This window comes from Phodopus roborovskii, unplaced genomic scaffold, assembly GCF_943737965.1.
Source record: "Phodopus roborovskii unplaced genomic scaffold, PHOROB, whole genome shotgun sequence".
Taxonomy (NCBI): domain Eukaryota; kingdom Metazoa; phylum Chordata; class Mammalia; order Rodentia; family Cricetidae; genus Phodopus; species Phodopus roborovskii.
Genome location: NW_026126515.1, coordinates 841,386 through 853,742, shown reverse-complemented (window position 1 = coordinate 853,742; position 12,357 = coordinate 841,386). Strand labels below are relative to the sequence as shown.

The 12,357-nt window shown below is 48.1% G+C and overlaps 1 protein-coding gene across 12 annotated transcripts in view; it reads left to right on the top strand.

Moving 5' to 3' along the window:
• Window positions 1-12,357, top strand: part of Tmem229b (transmembrane protein 229B) — a 41,750-nt gene that overhangs the window by 23,397 nt on the left and 5,996 nt on the right. For 5 of the 12 annotated variants that reach the window (XM_051196202.1, XM_051196200.1, XM_051196199.1 and 2 more), the window contains exon 2: window positions 3,645-3,825. The exons of 4 other annotated variants lie outside the window; for them this stretch is intronic. The gene's annotated coding sequence lies outside the window, so the exon portion shown is untranslated. Of the gene's footprint in view, window positions 1-2,039; window positions 2,097-3,644; window positions 3,826-8,394; window positions 8,472-12,357 lie in introns of those variants that run through there. 3 more of the 12 variants (XM_051196204.1, XM_051196206.1, XM_051196208.1) reach the window with 3 other exon arrangements.

Sequence of the window (12,357 nt, the reverse complement as noted above, 5' to 3'; positions counted from 1 at the left end):
CTGGTTACGGAAGTACTCTGTATTGATTATAAGGGTGTTTTTGTTTGCTTGTTTTGGTGAACCATCAATTATTTTTTTTTTTATCAGTGGGCTTGATGTTTTTGTTTTCAAACAAGGTCTTATGTAGAACTTGATAAGCAGCTGAGTTTGCTTTGGACCCCTGACCCTCTAGCCTCTACCTCCTGAGTGCTGGGATTACAGGCACATGCCAAGCTCGGTTTGAATATTTGGTCTTTACCTTTTTTTTTTTTTTTTTTTTTTTTTCCCTGGGAGATTTGGGAATTTCTGCTGGGAAAGGCCTGCAAATGGGTGGGGGTTTTTGTTGTTGTTTTGTTTTGTTTTTTTATTTTTTGTTTTTGTTTTGTTTTTCCTCTTTCTGGCTCTCTTCTTAGGTCCCGGGCTATGGAGATGGAGTAGGTGAGAGGATTTAGATTCCAGTCAGAGAAGCAGACTGAACCCTGCAAGCCCAGCTTACCCTAAATAGTTACAGGGGAGAGAAAACGATGTGGAGACTTTCCTGCCAGCAGCTGCTGGTTAAGCCTCTTTGGGAAATGAACCCTCCTCATGAGAACGGACTGCCCGTGCATACTGTAGAAACAATGGGCTTTGTTATCCTCCAACCTGGACCTACTTAGACCTTTGCCTGTGTATGAGCCTGTAGCATCCCCAAGGATGACTTCCCTGGGACACTTTGTTCCCAGCCCCTCTCCCACTGTGCTTTCAGACAGATCTGTGTTGTCCGGACCCAGGCCATCCACTCCCAGTCTGTGATGGTGCCTGGACGTGGAAGAAAGGAGAACATCCCCTTTGTTCTGCTCATCTGCAAAGGCAGCCTTGCAGACCCCCTTGATGCTGCTTAATGGGAGAGTTTCCTTTTCATGAAGGTGCCTTAGATATTAGAGACGAACTCTGGGCATTGCTAGCTTTGGTTAATACCAGGCTAGATGACTCCATCACTCAAGAATTTAGCCGGATCCTTCTCTTCTCTGCTTACCCAGCCATCCCACAGAAGATCTGTGGTCTCCAGGAATTCCTCCTGTGGTAGGGGAAATAAACACGAGTGAGGTTATTTTCTAGTGGGAAGACAAGTTTTGTGGAAACTTGCTCAAAGTCTCCTGGGAATATAATGATAGGGTGACCAGAGGCTGTGGATGGTCTCACAGAGCAGTGTGGTAGGAAGAGTAGGAGCTGGCAGGCTGCGAGGAGAGAGGGCCTGAAACTGAGTAGTCATCCCTGATCCTTCCATATCCCAGGAGCGTATCAGGCCTGCTAATGGAGAAAAGGGAAAGAAAGTGCTGTTTGTGTGCAACATAGCTGGCCATAGGATGCACCGAGTAGATCACACTGTGTGAAAGACCTGAGTAGATGTGGGTCTTGCACTTGAGGTTCAGGTGGGGAGCAGCTTGAAGACACAGTGTGCAGGGCTTCAAAGGAGTGAGGTACCCAAGGCCTGGGGCTTGAGTCAGAGATGTAGATTTGACCAAATCTCTTAACATCTTATGCCTTAGTAGATGTCCACACCACCACCTCCCTGCACCACGGTGTCCTAAGGAAATCCCGAGAGTTGCTAAGCTTGAGAAAGTCCAACCCTACCTGCATGTTAGCTGTCGGGGGAGCACTTGACACATTCACACGGTGCCCATGCTTCTCACTTGGGCTATGAGACCCATGAAAGCCCCTGAGCTTCTGTCCCCAGGATCCTGTTCCTGAAGACTGGAGTTTGAGAGGGATCTGGGGACAGTTTGTACACTTGCAGAAAAAGGTGGGATGCCTGTGACCCTAGCATCTTATCCATCTTTCCGAAAAAGCCAGCAGACAAAGAAGCAGAAGGTACCCAGGCAGAGGTGGATTCCTACAGAGGTGTCATCTCCTGCTGGCTGTGGACTGCTGCAGCAGCAGCGGGCTGAAGGAGCAGGATGTGGTTTTTTGGTTTCTCTTTCTGTTTTGACATGTGCTATTGCTGTGGCCTGCCTTGGCCCCAGGAAAGGGGAAGTGCCCATGGGTGGGATTGAACTCACCAGGCCACATGCCATGGCGGAGCTAACAGTGGAGAAAATGGAACATGCCTCACTAGGACTCTTTCCTCAAGGTGATAGGTAGGTGCCAGGGTGACCTTTGTCCCCTCCCCAGTCAGGCAGGCTAGGAGAGGGGAGGGAGATGAACAGTTGAGAGAGGGCTGAGGTTCCTGTTTATGGAGGAATTGGGGAGACACAGGCAGGGTTGAGCATAGCAGCCTACGTGCGCGCGCGTGCACACACACACACACACACACACACACACAGAGTGTATACCTTCACTTTCCTCTGTGCAGAGGCCTTGGGGATGAGGGAAAGAGCTGACATGGGGACAGGTGTGTCCCCAAAGCAATCTTAGCAGGGTACATTTTAGGTCCCTGTCCTTAAATTTGTCAGCAGTCTGTTGCCTGACAAGTTGGTAGCTTAGGTGACGGTGAGAAGGGATTTGCTTCCATTCAGAAGCCTCTGGGTAGCAGCACAAGTGGGCACCTCCAAGTTCTTCCCATCTGTGAGGGTGAGGGTGCCACCTCTCAGCCAGCGCCCACATTATTGTCAGCTTTGAAATGGCCACATGTGCTGGGCAAAGTCCAGTCTGGGGACATGCATAGATGGCACTGTATCAAGGGGAGTGCGGAGGCAGCTCTGGTACCTTCAATTTGGACAAAATAATTCTGGAGTCTTCATGAAGTAAACAGTCAAGTTTCGCTAGTCTCGCTAGCCTAGCCTGTAATTCTATCTACTGGGAGGCAGGAGGATTGGGTGTATCTTACTTGAGATAGACAATTTTTAAAGATCTGGGGATATAACTCAGTAGTCAAGCCCTTGCCTAGCATATGCCAAGTCTTGGGTCCAATCTCCAGTCTTATAAAAAGAAAAAAAAAAAAAGAATTGAGAATATCGTCGAGAGAATAGAATGTATGTGGCAAAGGGCTGTATGAAGTAAGATTCTTATCAGTTTATAGCCAGTTCTTACCATAAAGAACCTCACCAATAATCAGGGTATTGATACGGTGAGATGAGTATTACAATAGTGGATTACAGTTAAGGTTTGGGGCTTTCCGTTGCTGTGTTTGTTTCTTGGACATGGTCTCACTACATAGCCCTGCCTGACATCGAACTTGGGGAATTCTGAGTGCTGGGATTAAAGGGGTATACAATTGGGCTCAATTCAGGTTGTGGGTGGTACTTAGCACACTTTCTACTTCCTCTGTTTACTTGTATGGTATACTTAATTCTCTAAATGCTAAACCAAGTATCCTGTGTTGCCTTCCTTCCCTGCAGCTCTGACTACCCTTGCAAAGAGATGTCTCCAACCGCTTGTGGAGGTGTGCTTTCAAGCTCAGACTAGAGCTGGATTCTAAAATGCTATCTCCTTTTAGGTTTCAAAGTGCCCATTCATTCATGTACGCCCCTAAGTCTTAACCCCTCAAGATGATCGCCAGAGAACCATCCCAGCCTCTGATGTCTGGATTGACCTGCCCTGAGCAGAAGGGATGGCAGAAATGTCCTAGAAAAGGGACCTTGGTGGCCTGTTGCTGAGTACTTGGTCTTAGATCTACCTTTTAGTTAACCTGGTGGTTAAGGATAGGGGTAGATTAAGCTAATGATGGCCTCCTCTTTTATTCCCAGAGACACCTGGAAGCTGCCAGCCAACCAGCCAAGAATTAGCTGAGCCCCGGGGTGAATGCTTGTTTATAACGCTGAAAATGGCACCAAGGTCCAGCCTGATACCAAGACAAGGTTAAGCTGGGACTCAGCAGCACAACGATCCTGATGTCTGTTCCCAGCCACATAGTCAAGGCTGTGTTAAGTGAGTATGCTCCAGACATGTAGGGGGTCACTGACCCTGTCTGCCTTCCCATTTGGCACCTCATCAGCATGGATACAGGCCATGAGGTTCAAGTTCTCAGCCTGCTTCCTGTCCAAGGGCTTGTCACATGGCTACAGTTCTGGAATAGGAGGGAAGTGCTGAGCAGTTTCAGGCCATGTCACTGTTGGAGCTGTCTTATAGCCTCTAAACTGAGCCAGACCCAGCCTGGCTGATAGGGATAAAACCAGACACTGGGGAGAGGGTAGCTTCCCATGTCCTTTTTTCCTCAAGAGACTCCTGGATGCTTTCCATTCAGACGATGGGGGCTATGCCTTACCTAGAATCTGAATTCTGCTCCCACACCATGAGCAGTTAATGCCCTGGCCCTGAAAGAGTTGGGTAGAGCATCCAGGCTCTTAGATACCATAAAAGAGACAGGAAGTCAGCAGAACAAGTCCCTCCCACTTTCAGCAGAGGCTCCTTAGTCCAGGCAAGCGCCACAGAGGGTGAAAGGCCTTGACTGAAGAGTGTGCCTGTCTCCATCTGGCCCCCATCCCAGTATTTGACACTGGCCTTTCCTTGATGATAATTTAAAGAATGATAATCGAATGCTTACCCAAGTCTCAGAGTCCTGAAGGCCATTATGTCAATGCAGAGGGATCAGGGACCAGAAAGAAGAAGGTTCCAATAAGGCAGGGCAGGCAGTTGACACTATGGCTATCTTGGCACTGAGGTCATCTTGATGGGACAGCCTCTAAAGAGGGCATGGGCTGGTCTCTTGGAGCCAGAGTTGATTCCATACTGGCGTATGCAGGGAGTGGGGACATGGCAACTGGGTCATTTCTCAGCTGTAGATAGATCTCCATTCTCCTAGCTGAGAGCCAGAACCTATTTACCAGTCTGTTTATGCTTGCAAAGTCAGTGTGCTACTAACAGGTCATTGAAGGAGGTGTTCTTGAGTTGATTGGCAGCCAGAATAGGAGGAGTTAACCTGCACTTGAGGGGGACTGGGGGGAGGAAAATATTCATGGAAGTCACTGTGGGGATGTAGTGACCCAGACGAGAGATGCACTCATCACACAGCACAGGTTCCCATAGCAATCTGCACCCCTAGTCTGAAGACTGTCACATCTTTGATCCAGGGGTTTCATTTCAGAATTACTCATGGAGGGGCTTTCATGCCAGGCATGGGAATACACGCCTGTAAACCCCCACTTGGAGGGCAGAGACAGGCAGATATCTGGATAGAGGCTAGCCTAGTCTCGGTTATATAGCAAGGCCCTGTGTGAACTGGGGGAAGGAGAGAGAAGGAAGGAAGGAAGAAAAGAAAGAGAACAAGAAAGCTATCTGAATGTGGGGGGTGCATGTCTTTAACTGAGGTGCAAGAGGATCAGGAGTTTGAATCCAGCTTTGAATGAGACTCTGTTTAAAATGAAAATTTGGAAGGAAGGAAGATAGGAAGGAAGAGAAAGGAAGGGAAGGAAGGGATAGGTGGGTCTTTTATTATGAAATAGTCTCAAGAAGATTATGACTACATTTCTTTTGTTACAGGCGTAAAAGGTATTTCTGTGGTGTTCTCTGTAATAGGGGAAATGGAAAACAATTATTACCTTTGTTGAATATCTTAGTCAAGTAAATTATAGTTTTCCACTTGGCGGGGTATTATATAGCTATTGTAAGGATGAGCACACAGGCTGCAGAACTTGGAAAAGATGGTTCTGATCTACGTGAAAGAGGTAGGTAACAGACTGTACCTTACAGCGACTTATAAAGTGCACCTGGGGAAGATTGCAAAGGGGAAGAGATGCCGGCTCTGTGATTTCAGTTTTGTTATGAATGCTCTTCCGTTCTGTGGTGCCAGGGCTGGCTTCTTTTACAACAGTTTAATCAGGGCAGTTGCAGAAGGCACCATTAATAATAGTGACTTTCTCTGAGAGGTGGAATGGGGGGTGGGGGGGTTGGTTGCTAAGTCATTTCTTTCTATAACATTTAAATTTTAGCTGTGAACACGTTACTTTAGTAATTGAAAAAATGTACTTTTAAATTTTAGAATTAAAAAATTAAAAGGCTATATTTCCCAAAGAGAGGAGAGGAAAGGAGAGGAGAAGAGAGGACAGGCAGGAGAGGAGAAAGGCTGAGCTAGCTAGTTCTCTATACCCATTCTCATGCTTAAGGCCTTGTGTCTGTCTGGGTCTAGCTATCCATCTACCCATTGATCTACCCACATCAAATCTATTTGTTCATCTACCCCAGACCCTATTAGGCACCACTGCCAGACCTCAGCGAAGGAAACAAAACCTCATCCCTAACAGGGTTTTCACTGCAATTGGAGCAAACTATTAGAAAGTGCTACACTTTCTAATGGGACGATTGAAGATGGGATGATTCGAATAATAAAAAGTCCAATTGTGATTGATTGGGGGCTCAGGGAAGATCTCAGAGGGGTGACAGCTTAGTCGAGACTTGAGTGACTACAGAGACACAGCCACACGGAAGTGTCTAACAACAGCATTCTAGACGGTGCACAGGATGCCGAGCCTGTGGCCTCCAACCTGCTATTTACCCACTGCATTTGAAGCCCAGCAAATCTCTGGGCCAGGACAGATTCCATTTCCCAGGCCCTCCCATTCCCCTGAACAGTCCCACCTCCATCCTTCCCGTATGGGATGTGCTCAGTGTCTGAATCCTTCCAAAGCCTTGTGTGAGGTGGCTGTTTCTGACACCCTGGCTGTTGTTGGACAGATGGCTTCTCTGGACATCCTGTACACAGGCCACTGTTATTGGCTGGCATTTCCAGAGCAGGGCTGAGCTGTTTCAGGTTTCCATACCAGGGTGGATTGGCACTTAGGAAAGTACTAGGTAATGTGTGCCCTGGCAAAGGGTCTTTAAATGGCTCATGGCTTGAGGCCCTGAAGGGTGGCTGCTGCCACAGTCCTGTGAGGGTTAGCTTTGACCTTGGAGTACTTGTGCATGGCTCCTGCCAGAATTTGGTTTGAGAAATAGGCAAGGAGCCTGTGATACGTCTAACACTTAGTTCTGAGCGTGCTGGATAGTTCAGTGAGAAGCACACATGCATTTCCATGAATCTTCTTGATCCTCCAGATGCCATTTCAGTATCTAGAGACAGCACCTTGGAAAATGTACCTCAGAGTTGCCTGTAGCCAGTCTTGGGCTCACAGGATGCTGATTAGGGTTGAAGGCCCTGGAGCCACACTTATGAGGGTTTAATTCTTAGCTCAGCCATTTAGAGCTGTGAGAACATACACTAATTATTTGGCATCTCTCTGCCTCCTTTTTTGCCCCTCTGTAAAATGGGCTTCAGAATTCTCTGAGTTAAAACAAGGAAAGTGCTGGGAAGAACACCTGGTATTTATTGGGGGGGTTGGTTTTGTTTTTTTTTTTTTTGGGGGGGGGGGGGGGGGGGGGGGGGTTGGGGGCGGCGGGGGGGGCCGCCGGGCCCTTTGTGCCCCGGTTGCTTCTTTCCTTTCTTTTTTTTGTTGGGGGGAGGGGGGGGGGCCGTTTCGTTTGTGGGGGGTGGGAAAAGGGGGGGGGGGGGGGCCGGCCCCCCCCCCCCCCCCCCCCCCCCCCCCCCCCCGCCCCCCCCCCCCCCCCCCCCCCCCCCCCGCGGGGGGGGCCGGACCCCCGGCCCTGCCCAGAGATCTTCTAGATGGGCTGTGTGGCTCCTCAGAGCATGGAATGGTAGTGCTTTAGGTGCTTGGCTGTGAGAGGTAAAGTTCAGGGAGAGAATGGGATACCAAGCCTAGCAAGACGTTCCCCTGGGCAGAAATCCCCAGAGCTATTGTATTGCAACATCTTACCTTCCTGGAATAAGACCAGAATTTACGGAAAAGCCAAAGGCAACCATTCCATCTGGCTTTGACTATCCTGGTCTCTTAAGGCCGATTCACCTGTCTCCAAAGCCCATTCCGTGTGATGCTACCCTGTGGTGGAGCTCAGCAGACTCTGAGAGCTCCAGGTGAGCTGTTCTTTAACCCCACCCCTTGTCTCCTTATGCTGCCAGTCACTTGAGTTTTGATCCTTCTCAGGGACACCGTGTTCTTGGACCAACAAAGACCAACAAAGTAGGGTGAACCGTCCACATTCTCCAAGTACTACCCTCCCCCATGCTTCCAATCCTGGCCACTCTCCTCTGTGCCACCCTGATTGCCTTTGGGCTGTCCCGTCTTTGCCACGGTCCTTAGAATGTGGTGCTTATCACCAGGAGAAGAGGGCTACTGTCCTCAGAGCTGCTGGCTCCTGCTGTAGACTTTCCCAGGGCTCTGATTCCAGAGCGGAGCAAGGAGTTATTGGAAGGGGCATAAGGGCAAAGGAAGCCAGGTGGGAGGGAGGGAAGAACAGAGTGGCCCTGGTGGGCTCCGTAGAAGGTGGGATGAGCCTGTCCGAGATACAAATTCAGGCACAGCACCTAGATTATAAGAAATGGGAGTTGAGGGTGATATTCAGAAATATTCTCAGGTCAGTATTCTACCTGGCACCTGAGCACGTTCCAACCAAAAAGACTCTCATATTCCTTTGTTTTCACCCCTGTCTTCTGCCCCAGCCAGGTCGTTCAGTTGCTCACATTCATCCTTCGTGAACCAGCTGTGTTCTGACACCACCCTTGGACAAGGTCTGACCTTGCCTAGGTATGCTTCCCCTCCAGCCACCCAACTACTTCCTGCTGACAAGAAATGGAACCATGCCTGAGGCTCCTTCTGCTCCCTGTCGTGTCCTCCTCACTTTTCCCCCTGAGCTGGCTCCCCTTTGTCCTAGATTTCTCCCTTCCTTAGACATGACTCCTTCCATCTTGCTTCTGCTGATAAGGTTTTGAAGTTCAGCTCTTCCGGTCACCTGGGAAAGCTAGGGATGGTGGTTTCCCCAGCTGAGAAAACTAATCTTGGCCAATCTAGGAAGGAGAGATCAGAGACAAGTAGGACAGGATTTAGAGTCAACACAAAGACGTGGGGGGGGGGGGAGAGGATTGGGTTAGGGAAGGTGTGCAGTAGCAGGATACTTGCCTAGCATGTTCAAGGTCCTGGGTTTGATCCTCAGCACCATACACACAACACACACACACACACACACACACACAAACTACACATACTCACACACTCTCTCACACACACATACACACTGTCTCTCACACACACACTCACCCTCACACTTACTCTCCCTCATCCACACATTCTCTCTCACATACACTCACTCTCACACACATATACACACACACACACTCTCTCTCTCTCTCTCTCTCTCTCTCTCTCTCTCACACACACACAGTCATATCAGGCTGCTTTAGGGAGACCACTGAAACTCTCCATCCCAGGATTTCCCTACCTAGAGAGGAGTCAGGGGCTTGAGTGCAGGGCAAGGGGACAGACCCGAGTCTAAAGGGGCCTGAGTCAGGTTAGGGGGCCCAGCAGTCTTAGAACTCTGTGCCTGGCCCACCTGTCTTAAACTGCCAGCCCCTTCTGCTGTGACCTATGGCCCAAGTCTATTCTTATTTGGTCTGTGGAGGAAATTTACAAAACAGTGGAGCTTTGCAAGGCTGTGCCAGGAAGGTTTATTTTTTTATTCTATCCTATCTTCAAGCCTGACCCTCAGGGCTGGCCTTTCTCTGAATTCAGCTGTAGGCAGCCACAGAGAAGCAGGGACCTCACATCTGGTCTCCCTTGCAGTATGTGTGGGACTATTGTTTCATAGGCTTTTCTGGTTCCATGGCTCGATATCTTTGCAGCCTGCTTAGTGGGGTAGGCTGCCAGTGGGCTTGCCAGGGCAGGGGCATAGTACATGGTCTGAAGTGGAAGGTGACCCTAGGAGCAAGAGAAGCTATGCCAGGAAGGACATGATCTTTGCAGAAATATTTGTGTGTGTGTTTTAAGATTTTATTTTTTATTAGATTATATATGTAAATCTTTGCCTACATGTATGAAAGTATACCATGTGCATGAAGTTACTGCAGAGGACATTGGACCGCCTGGAACTTGCGTTATAATCAGTTGTGAACCACCATGTGGGTGCTGGGTATGGAACCGTAGTCCTCTGCAAGAACAGCAAGTGATCCTAACCTGAGTCATTTCTCTAGCCCTTTTTTGCAATGTTTAGCAGTAGCTAGATAATTCATCCTCATGATTACTGGTAGTCATTCATATTACCCCTACTTTACTTAAAAGGAAACTGAGGCTGTGTGCAGTGAGGTAGTTTGCTAAGGATCTTACAGATTTGGGATCTGAGGCTCAAACAGTTAGGATCTAGGGTTCCTGAGCTCAGTGACTACACTGTTCACATTTAAGTTGTGAATTGAATTGAGGATGCCTCAGGAGGGAAAAAAATCTACATCGGTTTTACATGACTTCAAGTTTCTTGGGTCCATTTACTTGTCAAGTCTAGAATATACAGAAAAATGTAATGAAAACCCATATATAATCTTATCCGATGACAATTTGTGCTGAATGTTTTGCACATTTATATGGGAATATGCCTTTGCAAAATCCAATGTTAATTTCACAGCCTCAAGTCCTGGCATTTTCTGTTCACATAGTTAGCCTTTGAACGAATCATAGCAAAGTGAGGGTTGGCTGTTGGGACAGATGAACAAGGTGTGTGGAGGTGGCACACAGGACGGTGGACAGCACTTGAGTCTTGCGGAATGGCAATTCATGGGCTATGGCAGATAGGGGTAGGGGTAAGGGGATCCCGCAAAGACAGTGATGCTGGCATCCAAAGCACAGAGCTGGCTGGGATCCAGAAGCAGAGTAGGGCCCAGGAGGAGTTCGCCAGCTATCTCTGAGGGATGCTGATGTTGAAAATCCACTAATGGGCTTTTAATGGAGAGAAACATCAGACTGGCATTTTAGAAAGTTCGCCTTCTCTATACACTTTTGCTATGGGTTTGAACTGGAAGTAGGCAAGGCAAAGCTGGGAGACTTTTACAGCTGCCTGGTGAGATGAGGTTGAACCAGAACAGCAGCAAGGAGGAGATGGATTCCCAAGAGGGTCAAAAGATGCAAAGTCCAGGGGTTCATAGCTTTGCCATGTGACTGACTTTGACCAATGAGATGTTCACAGGGCGTAAGCAGGGCTTTTTAAAATAATGGGTTGCCTTTTTATTTTTTAAAATAATTTAAATAATTTTAATATCAAAAAATATCTTGAATGGGGATATATATATAGTTCAGTTGATTAGGTGCTTGCCTAGCATACAGGAAGCCTGTAATCCCAGCTCTTGGTAGGGAGAGGCAAGAGAATCAGAAGTTCAAGGTTATCTTTGGCTACTCAGTGAGTTCAAGAGCCAGACTAGGATACATCAGACCCTGCCAAACATAAACCCTTTAAGGGACATGTAGTAAATTTTCCTATTTATGAGGTGCAGTGTGACATTTCCACGTATGTACACAATGCATAATCAGATCAGGGTGATTGGCACCTACAACATGAGTCCTTTTTTTTGAGAGCATTCAAAGTCCTCCCAACTTGCTACTTTGAGATTCACAATGAATTGCAATCAGCCATAGCTAACCTAGTATACTACAGAACCTTAGATGTTATTCCTTATCTCCAACTGTACCCTGGACCATTAACAGTGACCCCCTCCCTTCTTTCTTCCTCTTGGCCAGAGTGAAAAACACATGTGTGGTTGGGCGGGTTTGCTCTTGGGTTTATGCCTTACCACTTACTGTGAGATAAGTGTTAGTCTGCTGGGTCCAGGAGGAAGATGAGAAACTGGTGGAGGGAGTAGAGTCACCCTGGTTTAACCTTCCCAGCTGAGCACAGGACAGAGCCATGGTGACTCACAGCCTCATGACTTAAGCCAGCCGAGATCTTCTGACCCACAGATGCCTGAACTACAATAGGAAATGACCGGTGACTTAGGACACGGTTTATAAATGCTATGGTTGGTGGCATTTGCTACTTATTGAGAACTACTGTCATCCTTGTGGGGTATCAATGAACCCAACACAGTAGCCATTAATCGGGAAGGGTCAAAGGAGAGAAACTGGTTTGGGGGAAAGATACTGCGTTTGACTTAGGAAGGAGCTTGAGGTACCCACAGGGCACAGGAAAAGGTGTCCCGGAAAGAGACTGAATCTGGTTGTATTACTGAAGGAAGAGGTCTAGGCTATGTTGGCCGAGTGGATAAGGTCTGGCTTGGTACTGAAAATTATCAATGGAATTTAATAAAACAATCAGCATCAGAGGGGTGGGGGTGCTGTGGAAATTCAGGGGAGAGGAGAAATTTGTTCTAAAGATCACCCAGACACCAGGTTTGTGCTTGAAGGGACTAGAGAAGGCATACCAAACAGAATAAACAAGACCCAGGCTGAGAGGCCTGGATAGTGGAATAAGGTGGGAGAGGTATAAGGGAGCCTTGAATGGCAGGTCAAGGATGCTATCATGTTTCATTAGGAAAGGTGATGAAGAGACAGGAGGCACAGGTCTGTGCAGGAGGCTGTCTTGGGTGGGACCTGAGAACTGGCTCTCCTGTGAGCTCTTCTGTTTACAGACCCCGGGGATGTGGGCAGATGATAGTCC